This window comes from Eptesicus fuscus, chromosome 4 (assembly GCF_027574615.1).
Source record: "Eptesicus fuscus isolate TK198812 chromosome 4, DD_ASM_mEF_20220401, whole genome shotgun sequence".
Classification (NCBI taxonomy): Eukaryota; Metazoa; Chordata; class Mammalia; order Chiroptera; family Vespertilionidae; genus Eptesicus; species Eptesicus fuscus.
The window spans coordinates 80,153,356-80,169,619 of NC_072476.1; positions in this window are offsets into that span (position 1 = coordinate 80,153,356).

A 16,264-nucleotide genomic window follows, 5' to 3' on the forward strand; every position below is an offset into this window, starting at 1 on the left:
CCCCGAGACAGAAATTTAACTGCCAATCTAATGGTAGGAGTGGAATTAAGAGACATACTTCTTATATTCCCAGGAAGAAAACATGCTAAGAGTGCATATAAACAGAAAGGCCTGATCTGTTTTCTTTCCACTTCTCTCATCTCCTTAGTTGTAGAAAAAATCCAAGGGGAATAAGAGTTAACACAAGCAAATTTAATTTTCCATCAATAAAGAAATATTTTAATTAAACTGGTAATCTGAGATTATTCAGTGTTTAATAATAGATAGAATGGTGACCTGAGTTTACGTTTAATGTTAATCATAGTATTCAAGGGACATAAATCTCAAGTTGATGCTGTAAATTCTGCTCACATCGCCATGCTGAAACTGAGACAGCTCGAGTAATATGGCCTTTTCATGTACTTTATCTGCATGTTCTGAGTTCTGGCTCTTCTTTGAGCTATTGAATAATAAATGTATTGTCACAGAATGCCATCAGTCAGGGTACACATTTAAATGAGAACTGGAACAAGCATCAAAGCCTACTTACTGTGGTGCTAACCTTGGATAATGGTGTCAGTGAATTTCAGAATATTTAACCAAGAGGAGAAATGCACTGTCATTTCCATCACGAATTTGCTCCTACTGTGTTAGTTTGGCAAGGAACTAAGATCATTAAGCTTTAACTTAGAACTCAGAACAAGCTTTAACATTATGACATAATATCCTCTATTTTAATAGTTGATGTAATTAATTTTAAATGAAGTAGAGCTGTAGTCTCAACTATCTTTGGATAAATATTGATCATTCAGAATAAGCTCTAAATGTTTTCCAACAACTTGTAGAAACCTTTGAAAGTGGATGCAGAGGGAAAAGTTACAAAATCATCCATCCTATCTTATTAACTTGCTCACTAGTCAATCAAAGGTTTCCTGAAATTTAGGGAATATAGATTGGAATAAGGATTTGCTCTCAACATAGTTACTAAGTTTCTGCTGGATATCTAGTACTGTGCATATACCAGAGAGGCATAGGGGCTTTATACATGTTTTATGCAGTTAAACATTTACTAGTTAAGTTGTAGATTGGTAAATTCTGGAGTACCCATTGGTAGACGATGGTGGCCTAGCAGCAGAGGGGAAGACTTTTCATGATGAGGGCTTTTAATGTCCAAAAATAAGGAAGAAAATCCTAGGAATTTGCCACTTAGTGGGAGGTGGGAAAAACACTGAGAGAAAGAAAAGAGAATAAAGAAAACCAGGGGGTGAAATGACCCCATAACAGTATTTCCAAGATATTTATTTAGTTGAGTTGCTAGGAAGAGAATTGTGATCAAACTCTCCACATTATCCACTGAAATACTGTGTTGAAGATGGAGGAGTTGTTTGTAAATACAGCACTTACATTCCAATGGTTTTTCTTTATCATAGCTGATTTAAATTATCAGAGGAGCTTTTATACATATGAGTGACTGCACCCCTACCTGAGGATTCTGGCTTATTTGTCTGGAGTTAGGCCTAACAAATTGCTATTAACAAAGCAAAGAAAATTCACTGGGGAATCTAAAATACAGAAAACCAGGGATATGGATACAAAAAGGTTAGAAAATACTGAATGGCACCTCAGAAACCTCATCATATATGAAGATATGGTATGTGCTTCAGGATGATGATATTCTGAGGGCTCTGAGACTTTATAGCCAAGATGAACTTGGGGGCTATTTTCTACCCTTTGAGAGAAAATGATAAAAGGCCAATCAAACTTTACGATTGGTCTCCTTATTCTAAGGGAGCCTCCTAGGAACCGGCATAGCAATGGCTAGGAAAGTCACACAGAACAATAGAGCCATTGGCACTGTCCCCTAATTTATTGAGTGCCTTCAGGAGATACCCTTGTCCAAGGTATTTTTTGAGGCAACAAGTTAGGACTCAGCATAAATAGAACCTAACTGTAAATGGACTTATAAATAAAATGGTCAATATTTAGGATATCTACATTATGTAAATGTATCAATTTTAGGTCCTGTGAAAGTGAAAAATGACTGCCAGCAAGATGAGAAGGTTATTGCTGTGCCCCGGCAACCAGAACAAGGCCCTGTCATTGCAGAACATTACTGCTCAGTGTCAGGGAAGGAGATACATATACACTCGTATGGTGGAAACCACATTTGTAGAAGGTTAAAGAAGTTTTCAGATCTGAGTTTGTGAATGATCAACCACATTCCTGGAGCTGTAGAATGAGGGAGGTGATTGAGCCATGTAATAACAAACAGGAAATATTAACATGAAGCAGGAAGGTAGGTCAAAGATTATTCTGGCAAGTAAAATTTTGATCTTCTGCTGTTCCAAATCTTTGGTAAATTTTTCTTTCAGCACTATTTAGCCTTTTGCACTCGGATGTCGAGATTAAAATTACTCTTTGAATGTATCAATAGTTTGAAATATTAAAAAATCCAAATAAATAAATTTGTATGAAAAGAAACTCCAGTTTTTTTATTCTACTGCCACGCTTTGTAAAATCTGGGGTATTTAAAAAATTAAATCCCGAGTAGAATAAAGGAATCGAGAAAAAAGCAAGTGAGTGCAAAGGGTTAGAGATGTAAACTAACCTAGGTGGAACACTTTATTTAATCGTAATTATAATAAGAATATATTTGGAAATGCAGATTATTTGACAAAACTATATTCTCTGAGGGAAATTTAGAACTAATTTTTAAGGAGTTAGATGATTAGACCAAGTGCCATATTATGACAGATGTTAATTTTGTTGAAGTATAACTCTCCTGGCTGTCCTATACGCCCTAATAAATTTGCTGTTAGAAGGTACTTACAGATTGTTTCCATCATGCCTCCAATTTAATTTGTTAAAGTTAACAATGGAAAACTTAAAAATTATACACAAGAATTTTCTATTTTCCAATAGTCATTTCAGTTTCTACATTTAATTATCACCTTTTCAAAATTCCTAATACAATCAGTAAGAAATAGAAAAAGAGGGGAAAAAAATACCCACATAGAGTATATCAGGGGGAATAAAGAGCTAAAACTGTCATCAACTAGCTAGATAGTTTGAATAACTTCTGAAGAAAGTAGTAGAAATAGTACTTGATCTGAGGGAGATATCTATCTACATGCTTAGATATCATTTATTCTTTTACTCTAATAGCTTATAAATATTGATTGAGCACACCTATGTATCCCACATTTTTGAGGTTATAGAGATCACGAAGGTGACCCAATCTTTGTTCTCAGGGCATCTACTGCAAGAAGACACAGTGCACAAATTAATGAATAAATAAACAAGATACTTCAAATACTGATAAAGGACTATGAAAAACAAAACAGTATTGCGATGAAGAGGATTCCTAGGGGAGAGGAACTGGTGGAGGTGTTACAGAGCTGTATTTTATTGTGTGTCAGGAAAGCCCTCTCTGAAGAGATGACAGTAGAACTGAGATCTGGATAATAGGAAGAATCAACCCCAGGAATATTTGGAGGAATGGAATTTCAGGCAGATGCAACAATGAGTGCAAAGGCTAAGAAGAATAAAAAAAGGCCAGTGTGACTGAAGAATAATAAAGGAGGGAGTTATAAGCTGTGAGATCCAAGGAGAGTCAACTTTACTACAGAAGTACCAAATGTAAGCATCAGGGTCTTTCTACATTAATTCTTGCAAGACCTTGAACCCAATTTTGAATTATGTTAATTGAATTGGGCCCACCAAATTGCATAAACAAAATTTGGATTCACCCTGAGTTAGAGATCTAGGGTCAAAAAGTAAAACCTTATAGGCTCTGGAAAGGGCATTTTAATTAGCTTTTTCTTGTTGACATGGAAACCCTTTAATGGTTTGGGGCAGTATAATATATGACCTGATGTGCAGCATATATTGGAGCAGGATTTCTGTAGCAGCTGTCTGGTGGATGGACTATGTAGGTGGATAGGAATATAAAGAAAGGCCCCGCCCAGCCAGCATGGCTCAGTGGTTGAGCATCGACCTATGAACTAGCAGGTCACTGTTCAATTCCTAGCCAGGGCACAAGCCCGGGTTGTGGGCTCGATCCCCAGTGTGGGGTGTGCAGGAGGCAGCCGATCAATTATTTTCTCTCATCATTGATGTTGCTATCTCTCTCTCCCTCTCCCTTCCTCTCTGAAATCAATTTAAAAACACACATACAAAAATGAAAGGCCCTTAAGTTGCCCTGATGGCTTGGGAAATGGCAGCTTAGAACAGTGAGGATGGTGAGAAAATGTATGAAAAACTTACCTGGATAGCATCTCTACATCTCTAAAAATACCAGTATATTCTTCTAAGTCCAAGCTGAAGATTTGGGTGGGAAGTGGCCAGTGAATAGAAGTCAAATCTTAATTCTGCTAATGACATTGAGAAATGTGCTAGTGGAAAAAAATGGCATAAAAGGCTCATGAGATTTTTAAAAAGAAATAACACTCATTATTAGTGAAAGTGTGATAACAATGAACACTCATACATGCAGTTAATAAAATGTAAATTGGCACAAATTTTCAAGAACAGAAATTGGTACTATGTATCATGAACCTCTCAATGTATGTTATTTTTGGTTTAGTAATTCCCCTTTTAGAAAGCTTTTCTGTGGAATTAATCAGACCACTGATTAAGGATGCATTTACAGAGATGTCATTTTAACATTGTTAATAATACAGAAAAATGGACAGAGGTTAATGTTCAATAATAAGAATGGGTGAAATTCATTATGGTCATCCATAAAATGGATTACTGTGAAGTATTTCAAAATGATGTATAAGCACATATGAATTGTTTTTGAATGATGCTCATAATATGTTGTTAATGAGAAAAACAAGTTACAAAATATTAATATAAGAAGAAATATTTGAGCATGTGAATAAGAAAAAGTCTTGAATATATAGCTGCTTGTTAATAATGTTATCTTTGTGTGGTAGGACTAAGGATGATTTTTCTGTCATGCATTTTCATAACTTGTGCAATATGAAAAATTAAAATTTTTATTAGTAATTGAAAATACTTTATTTCTATAGAAAATTTGTATTAGCAAATTTGATTGTTATGACTTTTGAGATGCTAAAGCAAATGTCTTTTGCCATGTGGGATGCATTTTATATGTAGCTATAATCCATTAAAAATTTACTTCCATAATATGTTAGTTGTGGAGCTAAGAGTACACACAGGAAACAATTAGATGGAATGAAATGAAAATAAATAACTCAATGTAAGTGATGTAGTTGATACAACTTGCATCAGGAGATAAGTAAAGAGAATTTAAAGGGACTCAGGGAGTCAGCTCATTCTGCCTTTTGCATTAAGTATGATGAGCTTGGCCTTTCAGGCTGGTGGGATTGAAGTCAGTAGATGAGAGAAGCAGTTTTTTGGATACAGTGATTAATGTCTTATGAGGAGAGAAGTACATGGTTGCTATAATTAAATCTTATTTACATATAAGAAAGAATCTATAATAATAAAAGCATAATATGCTAATTAGACTGGACATCCTTCAGGATGACCTTCCGGATGAAGCCAGGGCTGTGAGGGAAGCCCAGGTCCTGGGTACCAGAGGGAAGCCGGTGCCAGCAGCCGGGGGAAGGAAGGCCTACTCTTGCATGAATTTTGTGCATCGGGCCTCTAGTACTAGTAAAGTTATAATGTTAGATCTGTTGGCCTCTAGAAGTAATATACCTGTCAAGAAGGATTCCTTGTGCTTAATTGGGTTCAAATTTATAATCAGAGTCTAGCAGATATTGCTGGCAGAGGCCTTTCATGCACTCTGCATTAAGTCACAAACTGAGCTGCCAGCCTCCTACACTGTGTAACTGCTGTCTGAGTCAACCCTTATACAGGAACTCCTGGAGTCATATTTTGATCAATGGGCTGAGACATATCCCCTCCAATTGGAGCTGCTCAGCTATATCCTCATTTACATCTTTACTGACCAATCAGAGCAGCTCAATAACAATCAATGAGGATGTGCAATTCTGACCAATAAGGACAGTGCTATTTGGGCCAATCAGACTTTGCAAATTTGGATTCCTCTTTTGCATAAAAATAAACCAATCAGGGATCAGGACGGGCACCAGTGGGCCTCCCCATTGTCTCAGAGGAGTCCACTTCTGGTGACCACAGGAGGCTGCATTTCCCAGGTTTGCAAACTGTTCACCTGCATTGTCTCTCCTTTTGCTGTACCCCAGATTGGAAACAACTGTTGGCTTTGGATTGATGGCAACAACCTTTTTGTTGACAGATCTATGGTAAGCTAGGAAGCAGAATTCATAACTTTTATTAGGAATCCATAATTCACAACAGAATAGGTGTCAGGAAATTATTGTGGCTCTTCGAAGAGTGGAAAAAATAAGATATAAGTGGCATTTTAGTAAAGTTATTCCATGCAAGAGGGATTAAGTGAAGAGAATGGTGACCAGGAGAACAATGACAAAGCGACTGGCCTGTGACACATACAGGGTTTGCCAGGATGGTGGCTGTAATCATTCAGGGAATTATGAGCAGTGCTGTTTAATACAGCAGAAAGGGAGACCAGAAAGACCCCTGTGTTTCCAAACCGAAATAATAAGGTAATGGGAAACCTGCCTGGAGAAAGTGGGAGATGAAGCTTGAAGAGAAAGGGTGTTCCTTCCTGGAGGAAGAAAGAAGGAATAAAATTCACAGTGGATTATTAAATCCTGAGTTCAGGTTCTGAGTTATTAATGTGGCCCATTAATTCATTATGGCTGCCTGTGAAGACCTTGCAGGACACCACATATTGGCAGTATGTTTTTTGTTCCTGAGCTAAATCATGTCACACTCACCTCTAATTGTCCCTCCCTCCACATGCCATGCTTTGGTTACCTTGGCCACAGAATTGGTTATTAATTCTTTGATATCCATCATTAAGTTGACCATTAGTTTTCATGCTTAAGGTAATGTACATAGCTACAAATCTGGCTGCTATGACTGAAAATGCTGTGTCTCTATTCTGGGTACATGGCCTATGTCCCCTGGGGTCATTTCCTTCCCAGTTAAAAAAAAAAATTGTTTCAAAATCATTTTAGCCTTATGGAGAAGTTGGAATAATAGTACTATGAGTTTCCTTATTCCTTTCACTGTATCTTCCTCTAATGTTAACATTTCACATAACGATAGTATCAAAATGAAGAACTTCACATTGGCACGATGCTATTAATTGAAGACTTTATTCTGATTTCATCAGTATTTCCACTACTTGTCCTTTTGCTGTTATGAATTCAATCCAGAATCTCATGTTGCATTAGCTGTTATTTCTCCTTAGTCTCCTTCATTCTCCTTCTGTGGTAGTTTCCCAGTCTTTCATGACCATAACACTTTTGAAGAAGAGTCAGTTATTTTGTCAAATTTCTCTCCATTTATATTTGTCTAATGTTTTTCTGATGCTTAGATTGAGGTTATCCATTTTTGTCAAGAACACCACAGAAATGATGTTGTGCCCTTCTCAGTGCTACATGTCAGAGTGAATGTGATATCGGTATATCTTATCACACATTTATATTTATTTTTGTACGTATCTCTCTGTATGCAGTAAAAACCATAAGTTTATATTGATATGTCTTATTCTAATCCAACACTACCACTTCTAACCTTCCCCACTTTCTAATGTGTAACTTACTTCTCCAACAGTGACAATGGCTCTCATAATCTATATGTTATTTGCTTATTTTTCAACTCTAGTGTACACAAAGTTCTTTTTGAAATTGCTGACACATATCCCTGTGAGAAACAAATTTACCAGCTAGACAGTGTTCATGTCTTTTTGTCTTTAGCTTTATAGTATCCACTCAACATACTATTTTTCAAAGTTAAATTAGGTTACTTCTTTCTTTCCTCATCCCTTTCACTGTGGCTATATTTATTTGTAATTCTGTTAAGTTCACTAAAATTTGTATTCTATTTTATGTTCCCTTTATTTCTGGTTCTATGTAAATTTACATAAAGAAGAATTTACTGTCTGTGGTGTACGTTTTCATGCATATGGTCATATTCAGAGAATTGTGTATTTACTGTCCCAAGAATGACATAGAACATTTTGTCACCTCAAAAATTCTCCTTTCTGTCCTTTTATTGTCAGCTTCACCCTCTACCTCCAATCCTTGGCAACCACTGATCTGTTTTCTATTCCTATCGTTTTGCCTTTTCCAGACAGTCATGTAAATAAAATCATACCTTTTGTTTCTGGCTTTTTTTTAATTAGCAAAATTTACTTAAGATTCATCCATGCTATTGAATTGAATCAATACTTGTTTCTTTTTATTGCTTAGTAGTACTCTATTGTATGTATGAACCACACTTGGTTTATTCACTGGTGGAAGAACATCTGGGTCATCTCCAGTTTTTGACAATAATGAACATAGTTGATATAAATATTCCTGTACAGGTTTTTGTGTGGACATAAATTTTTATTTCTCTTGGGTAAATGCTTAGGTTTGGGATTTCTGGTTCACATGGTAAGTATATAGTGAAATTTATAGAGAACTGCCATTTTTTTTTAAGTGGTTGTACGTTTTACATTCCCACCAGTAGTGCAGAAGAGTTCTGGTTTCTCCACATCCTCCCAGAAATTCATGCTTATTTTCCATCTATGTTTTTTGGTTATCTATTCAAATCTTTTTTAATTTTTTAAAAATTAGGTTGTTTGTTTTCTTTTTTAAAAAATATTTTTATTGATTTCAGAGAGGAAGGGAGAGGGAGAGAGAGAGATAGAAACATCAATGATGTGTAAGCATCATTGATCAGCTGCCTCCCGCATGCCCCCCACTGGGGATCGAGCCCACAACCTGGGCATGTGCCCCTGACCAGAATCGAACCTGGGACCCTTAAGTCTGCAGACCGACACTCTATCCACTGAGCCAAACCGGCTAGGGCAGTTGTTTGTTTTCTTATTGCAGAGTTTTCTGAGAGTACCTTATATATTGCGTATACAGGTCCTTTGTTAGAATGTGTTTTGCAAATATTTTCTCCAAGTTTGTGGCTTGGTTTTTAATTTTCTTAATGGTGTCTTTCATAGAGTAGAGCTTTATAATTTTGATAAAGCCCAATGTATTATTTTTTTCCATAGACTTAACATTTGGTGTCATATGTTAAATACCATATGTTAAGAAATCTTTGCCTAACATGAGGTGTAAAACATTTTTTTCTAGAAATTTGAGAGCTTTATATTTTTACATTTAGGTTTATAGTCAATTTTTTAATAAGAGCTGAAGTATATACTGATGTTCATGTTTTTCTGGGCGTTCACTTTTCCAATCACCATTTGTCGTAAAGGTGGTCTTTTCTGAAATTCTTTTTCATTTTTGTCGAATGTTAGTTGACTATATTTGTGTAGGATTATTTCTAAACACAGCAATAGTCTTTTTCATTGATCTATGAGTTTATCCTTTTGCAAATATCCCTCGTTGATATTTTCTGTTTTACCCAGGGGTATTTGGAAGTGTTTTGTTTGATTTCCTACTATTTGGATATTTTTTCAGATATCATTCTGTTATTGGTATTCAAATTCCATTTTCCCTGAAAACTCTGCCTTAGGATTTTTATTCTTTTAAATCTGTTGAGATTTGATTTATTGTCATAATATCATCCCTCTTTGTGGATGTTCTGTATACACTTGAAAAGAATGTATTTTGCAGTGTAAAGTGAAGCGTTCTATAAATGTCAATTATGTCAATGTGTTTGATATTGCTGTTTGGGCCTTCTATACTGACTTCTCTATCTATCCTGCTGTAATTGTGGATTTGTGAGTTCTGTCACTTTTTCTTTTATGTATTTTTGAAGCTCTGTTGTTATGTGCCTACACAATTAGTATTATTATATCTTCTTAGATAATTGCACCCTCTAGTTTTATTTGCTGCCTGTCTTTATGTCTGATCATATTTCTTATTCTGCACGTCTGATATAAATACAGCTACTGCAGCTTTCTTTTGGCTAATCTGAGCAAGGTGCATCCTTTTTATCTTTTTACTGTTAGTTTATCTGTGTCTCTGCATTTAAAGTGGGTTTCTTATAGACAGCATAAAGTTGGATCTTGTTTTTTCATCAATCTGAAAATGTATCTCTTTTAACGTGTGTGTTTATACCATTTATATTTATGTATTTATTAGTATGGTTGATGCAAGGCAGTTGGCTTGCTACCTCTCCTCCTTTGTGCTACAGAATAAAGGATCCCATCCCTTCTCTGCAGGGCACAGATATAGCAGTGGGGTAGGCCAAGTGTCATATGATACACATGCTTAAGCTGAACAAAGGAGCATGAATTAAGTCTGAAACAGGAAAGATATTCTACACAAAGTGCTAAACCTGAGAGGATTCTAGCTCTTGGTAAGGAAGCGTTCCATGTCCAAGATCCATTCTTATGTGGCCTAGTTGGGGGTCAAAAGAGTGCATGCATAAGACTGTCTTTCCCAACATATATCTATTGTAGAAATTTTAAACTTAAAATAATACATAAAAGCATAAAGAAGGAACACATTTCACTCAGAATCTTACCAGTAAGGGATAACAAGTCTTGGCATTTTAAATATTTCTTTCACCATCTGAATATATTACATACACATAATATTTGATATACTTGAAATTATACTGTTCATAGTTTATAACCTGATTTTTTTCAACTTGTAAGCATTTTTTATATTCTTTTTAAAAAAATATATATTTTATTGATTTTTTTACAGAGAGAAAGGGAGAGAGATAGAGAGTTAGAAACATCAATGAGAGAGAAACATCAATCAGCTGCCTCCTGCACACCCCCTACTGGGGATGTGCCCGCAACCAAGGTACATGCCCTTGACTGGAATCGAACCCGGGACTTTTCAGTCCACAGGCCAACGCTCTATCCACTGAGCCAAACCGGCTTCAGCCATTTTTTATATTTTTAAATGTAAAATGTTCAAGATCATTTTTATCAGACTCTATTATAAATTGTTTAGATATATCCATGATTTTGGATATTTAAGCTGCCTGAAAATTATTTTACTTTTACAAATATCAGTACAATTAGTATTTTTCACCAAAATCTTTGTGAATATTTTTTATTATTTCCCGAGATAAATTCCTAAAAGTAGCTTATCAGTCCAGATGGTTTGCCCATTTTTCTTAGGCTTTTGATGCTAACTGCCAAATTACCTTTTAGAAAGATCAGGCCAAATTACTCTTCCATGGAGATTATATAAAGTGTTTGTTTTGAAAGGGGTGTTTACCTACCTACTTCGTCAAAATGAGGAACACAATTTTCTATGATAAAAGAAAATTGAGAGAGACAGTTTCATATGTTATGAGTTTATCTAATACTTCTGAGTTGAAAACATAGCAAGAAAAGCGCTCTAAAGAGTGAAATGAATGATACAATTTGAGTCTGTATCCAAAACATTCTTTTAAAAACAAGATTAAAGTAAGTGCTTTTTGCTCCCATTAAAGGTTACTTGACAGTTTTGAATTTGCAGGCATTTTCTCACTATTTAATGTAATTTGGTAGTCCTTTTTTTCATTATCCAAACTTCGCCTTCCTCGGGTCTGGTTTAAATACCTATCCCTTGTAAAAATATTTCTTATTTCTTCAAATCTGGTGATTGTTCAGTCACTCTTAGAATTCCGTATGGAACCTATCATTTGTACTTATGGCTTTTAGCATCAATCATTTCATGTACTTGTCCTATCTTGGCTATGTTTAAACACCCTTCCAACACAGGACTCCTGTCCTGTACTTTCTGTGTCCCCAGAGATGAGTCTACTGGTTTGCATCATGCTAACTGGAGACTGTAAACTCTGTAACAACAGGACAACACTTTCTTTTCCTCACTATTCTATGTCCAGTGCCTTTCACATTGCTTGAAACATAGTTGAAGTTCCATCAACATTTTTTTGAATAAATGAATGAAAAATAGATTTATAATGGATGTAGTCAAGTAGGGTGACCTTCTGAAACATCATGTGCTTCATATTCCCCTGCAGTAATCTCATCAGGAAAGAAATGGATTTTTTTTCTTCTCTCAAGAATCTTTGGGTTCCTAATGCCTGAGTTTGTGTTACAGAGAGTCTTCCACTGTGGTGATGCTGGCAGGCTAGTGTAGACCCTTCTGGGAAAAAAACACATTGAAAATACATGTGTAGCCATGGCCCGTGTGGCTCAGTTGGTTGCATGTGGGTCGATTTCTAGTCAGAGCACATTGGTGTTCGATCCCCAATAGGGGGCATACAGGAGGCAGCCAATCCATGGTTCTCTCTCATCATTGATGTTTCTATCTTTCCCTCTCCCTTCCTCTCTCTCTCTAAAATGCATAAAAACGTATTTTTTATTAAAAAATACTTGTGTAGTGTGTGTGTGTGTGTGTGTGTGTGTGTGTGTGTGTGTGTGTGTGTTTAAGGAAATTGGCAATGGTATATTATTTCCAAAAGGGGAGAAGAAACCAATCTGGATTTATAATGTTGAGAGGAGAAAAAAAATGTCTACCTGGGTTTATCTCCCAGGATTGAGAGGATGAAAGGTAATAGGCCTCTTGGGAAGTAGAAAGTCCTAAACCCATTTGGATACTGCAACTCTGAGAGTCAGGAGTCTGAGGCGATACCTATGAGGACAGAGATGTGGCCTTAGGGGAAGGCAAAACCCCCAGGGCTGGGCTTGGCCTAAACAGGAGTGAAGCTGCCAGTGAGTTGCCCATCAACAAATAGAGCTTGTTGGCTTAGCCAGTGGTCGGCAAACTCATTAGTCAACAGAGCCAAATATCAACAGTACAACGATTGAAATTTCTTTTGAGAGCCAAATTTTTTAAACTTAAACTTCTTCTAACGCCACTTCTTCAAAATAGACTCAGGCAGGCCGTGGTATTTTGTGGAAGAGCCACACTCAAGGGGCCAAAGAGCCGCATGTGGCTCACGAGCCGCAGTTTGCCGACCATGGGCTTAGGCCACAGATGGCATAGCAGCTTGGACAGACAGTGAGAGACTAGTACTTCACAGTGGCATCATGGGACCCCAAAGAGCAAATGGCAGTTGTGGCAGCCACAGACTGAGGCTCTTCTCTGCTCAAAACCTGGAAGGCTCAAAGGGCTGTTTTATCTATCTGTCCATCTATGGGATCTATTTTGGCATCCTAGGGATGGTGCAGAGAGCCCAAAATGACTGAATATATCTTCCTGCCAACTGGAGTAGATGGGAAATTGAGCTCCTTTGGATTAATTTGAAAAATTTTAAAGGATTGTTATATAACATGAACCTTGCATGTCCCAGAGCAATTCATACCTCATATAATTTTGTTTATTCTAGTCATATACTCTCAGGGTTTGGAGGTTCTTTTTCAGATCTATAGGGTATTATTATCTAATAAGCCTTCTGCTGGCAAGATGAATATTCTGGCTTCAAGTCCCACTTTCAGTCTTGGAACACTTAAGCTTTAGTGTCTTTATATTATTGGTGTTGACCTTAGTTTCCCTTTTTTTTCTGTGTGGAGCGATATTGGGTGACTAAATGCTGGGAGGTGTCCCCATACAAGCTATAGAATAATTTTCACTAACAATGTATGCTGTAGGGGTGTTTTAGAAAGTATTCTTCCAAGCTTTACATTTAACATTTAAACTATGCTTAAGGAGTAGCTTTTGTTTCAGACCAGCTGTTTAGTTTAAGTTTAAATTACTTTTTGAAACACGTTTCCTTGTTGAATATGTGCAAATTACACTTTGGATGTGAAAATGGTGGCATGTAGGTGAAGTGTCTTTGAGAGCATTCTTCCATTCAGCTTCTCTCCTCTGTCTTTATTCCGTTTTCCTCCCAATTAAATGAATGAGGTTCTCTGTGCATCGTTGATTATAAAGGACTTGAAACTCAAGTCTGTAATGAAGAACAGGGAACAGCTGGATTAACTATGTTTTCCTCTCTTTCTCTTCCATATGGGAATAAGCATGGGATGGGGATGCGCGGGGGGTGGGGGGAGCACACACTGCTGGACGCCCTCACACTTCCAACATCCCCATACAGTGCTCTGTCATTCAAGGAGAAAAATGAAAATGCTGCCTTTGGAAATGAGATAGATCAAGCGAAAGTTTATGAAATCAGTAAGTAGTTTAAGAACCGTAAGTGGAAAAATTCTATCTGTTTGACAGTGTGAATGTGTTCTTACCCCTGAGAGAGAATGAAACCAAGAAGGATTATGAATTTATCCCATGGAGAGTGATACCTAGTACACTGCCCACACCAGTTGCAAGATATTTTCAAGATAGTCCCTCCACGGAAGCACCAGAAATGCTATTGTTTTTGCAAGGTCATTAAGCTGGTTATTTCCCTCGCTGTGCCCATTTTTCCTTCTCTGTCCCGGCTGTTAGTAGGCTTCCTTGCCTTGACTTTTAGTTAGGGTCCACCAGTGGGGAGTTCCACAGCATATAACAGAGCCAGGGAGACTAAGTTTGTGGTATTGCTAGGTCACCCCCACACCCTTTTACCTCTGTGTCATTATTCCTGCAGTGGCTTTTTCCTTTTGAGATCACAACTGCAGTTGTGACATGCCTTTGTTTCATTTTCTTCTCCAGCCTCTCTAGGGCCCGAAGGTGGAAACATTTCCTGCTGATTAGGCCCTGAGCACTTCTGCTTCCATTGTGGCTTACTTTACCCTCACCTCGCCTTGTAAATAGTCTCTTTATTAACTTGCCTTCAGAACCCCAGCTGAATGTGTCTCTCTTTCCTTCCAAAACATTGAGGGCTAAAGCATTAAGCTTTTTCTCCAAACACTTGGTAGGTGAGTTGGGAATATTGACTTTTGGAATGACTTTGAGTTTACAGCCCTTTCGGATTGCTTCCTGGACAGTAAGTGGTAATTTTATAACGAATTTTAAGTATCGACCAGAATCCCATTTCAAAGAGTTAGTCTTATATTTTTGAGCCTGGTAATCTTGAGCTTGAAGAGAGGGAAACATCAGTGAAAAGAATGTGGATTTGTGTGGCTGGTGTGGCTCAGTGGTTGATCATTGACCTATGAACCAAGAGGTCACAATTCGATTCCAGTTAGGACACATACCCGGGTTGCAGGCTCAATCCCCAGAGGGGGACGTGCAAGAGGCAGCCAATCAATGATTCTCTGTCATTATTGATGTTTCTATTTCTCTCTCCCTCTCCCTTCCTCTCTGAAATCAATATATATATATATATATTATTAATATTATAATTTATTTAATTAATTTATTTATTTATTTATTTTAAATAATGTGGATTATAAAAACCTACTCAACCATATTGGATTGCTACCTCTGGCTCAGTGTGAAAGTACTGGGCCAGAGAGTTCCACCTAATTATTTGTTTTGGGTCAAATTAGGATCTCAACTTGGGCCTGGAGGAAGAGCCAACAAATAACACTGGTCCATTTTAGGAGCTGTTGATGAGTAGGGCTCATGTCTGTGTTTGTTTGTAGACAGGACAAATTTGGGCAGCCCACTGAACACCAAGCTGATTCCAGTCACTTTCTGGTGGTTTTTAAAGCAAGCTGTGCCCTTACTATATGGTCCCAGATTTTTGTGAATTGTTGTTGCCCATGACTGGTTTGGGACCAAGTAGCATGGAGAGGTAAGAACAGTGAAGGTTGGAGCTCTAGTTTATGGTGTTGTTTTTTCCTTAATTTCTGAACAAATTCCAAATAAAAAAAAAAAAGAGTGTGAATGGGGTGGTAGAGCTTTGTTTATTCTGTATTAATATTTCAAATAATCTTGTCTTTCCTCTTAATGTGAGGGATGGGGAAGGGAAGAGGTTGAGAATTAAGGCCCACGTCTGCCGGGGTTCTTGTTCCGGCATTAAGAAGGGTTCAGCAATCTGGAGAAAGGCTGTGTGTAACTTAAGTAAGAGTCCAGAGACAAAAGATAATTTTGAAAGGAATTGGGGGGTCAGAGGAGCTTAGCTAAAGAAGCTAAGTTCTCCTTGTCTCAGGACCCCTTGCTTTATATTAACACAAATTGTCCTAAGGCAAGGTGGAGATATACACTTCAAAGGGTAGGGTTTTGTACAGAAGCATTGTCAGATTGGGGAATTGCCTTGGTTGTTCAGGTGTTTGGCCAAAAGGAGGCAATAACATGTTGATTAAGATGCCCTAAGCTGTCTGGCAGCAAACAATCAATTTAATGCATCCTTTTCAGGTTTGGGGGAAATGCCTTTAGCCATTCCAGCAGGCGATAACATGTGTGACTCAGCCCTTGTTGAGTCCCCAAGTTCCATCAACCTGTTGATGAAACTTGCAATTATGACATTCTGGAATTGGCTTCCATCACATGTCACTTCCTACACC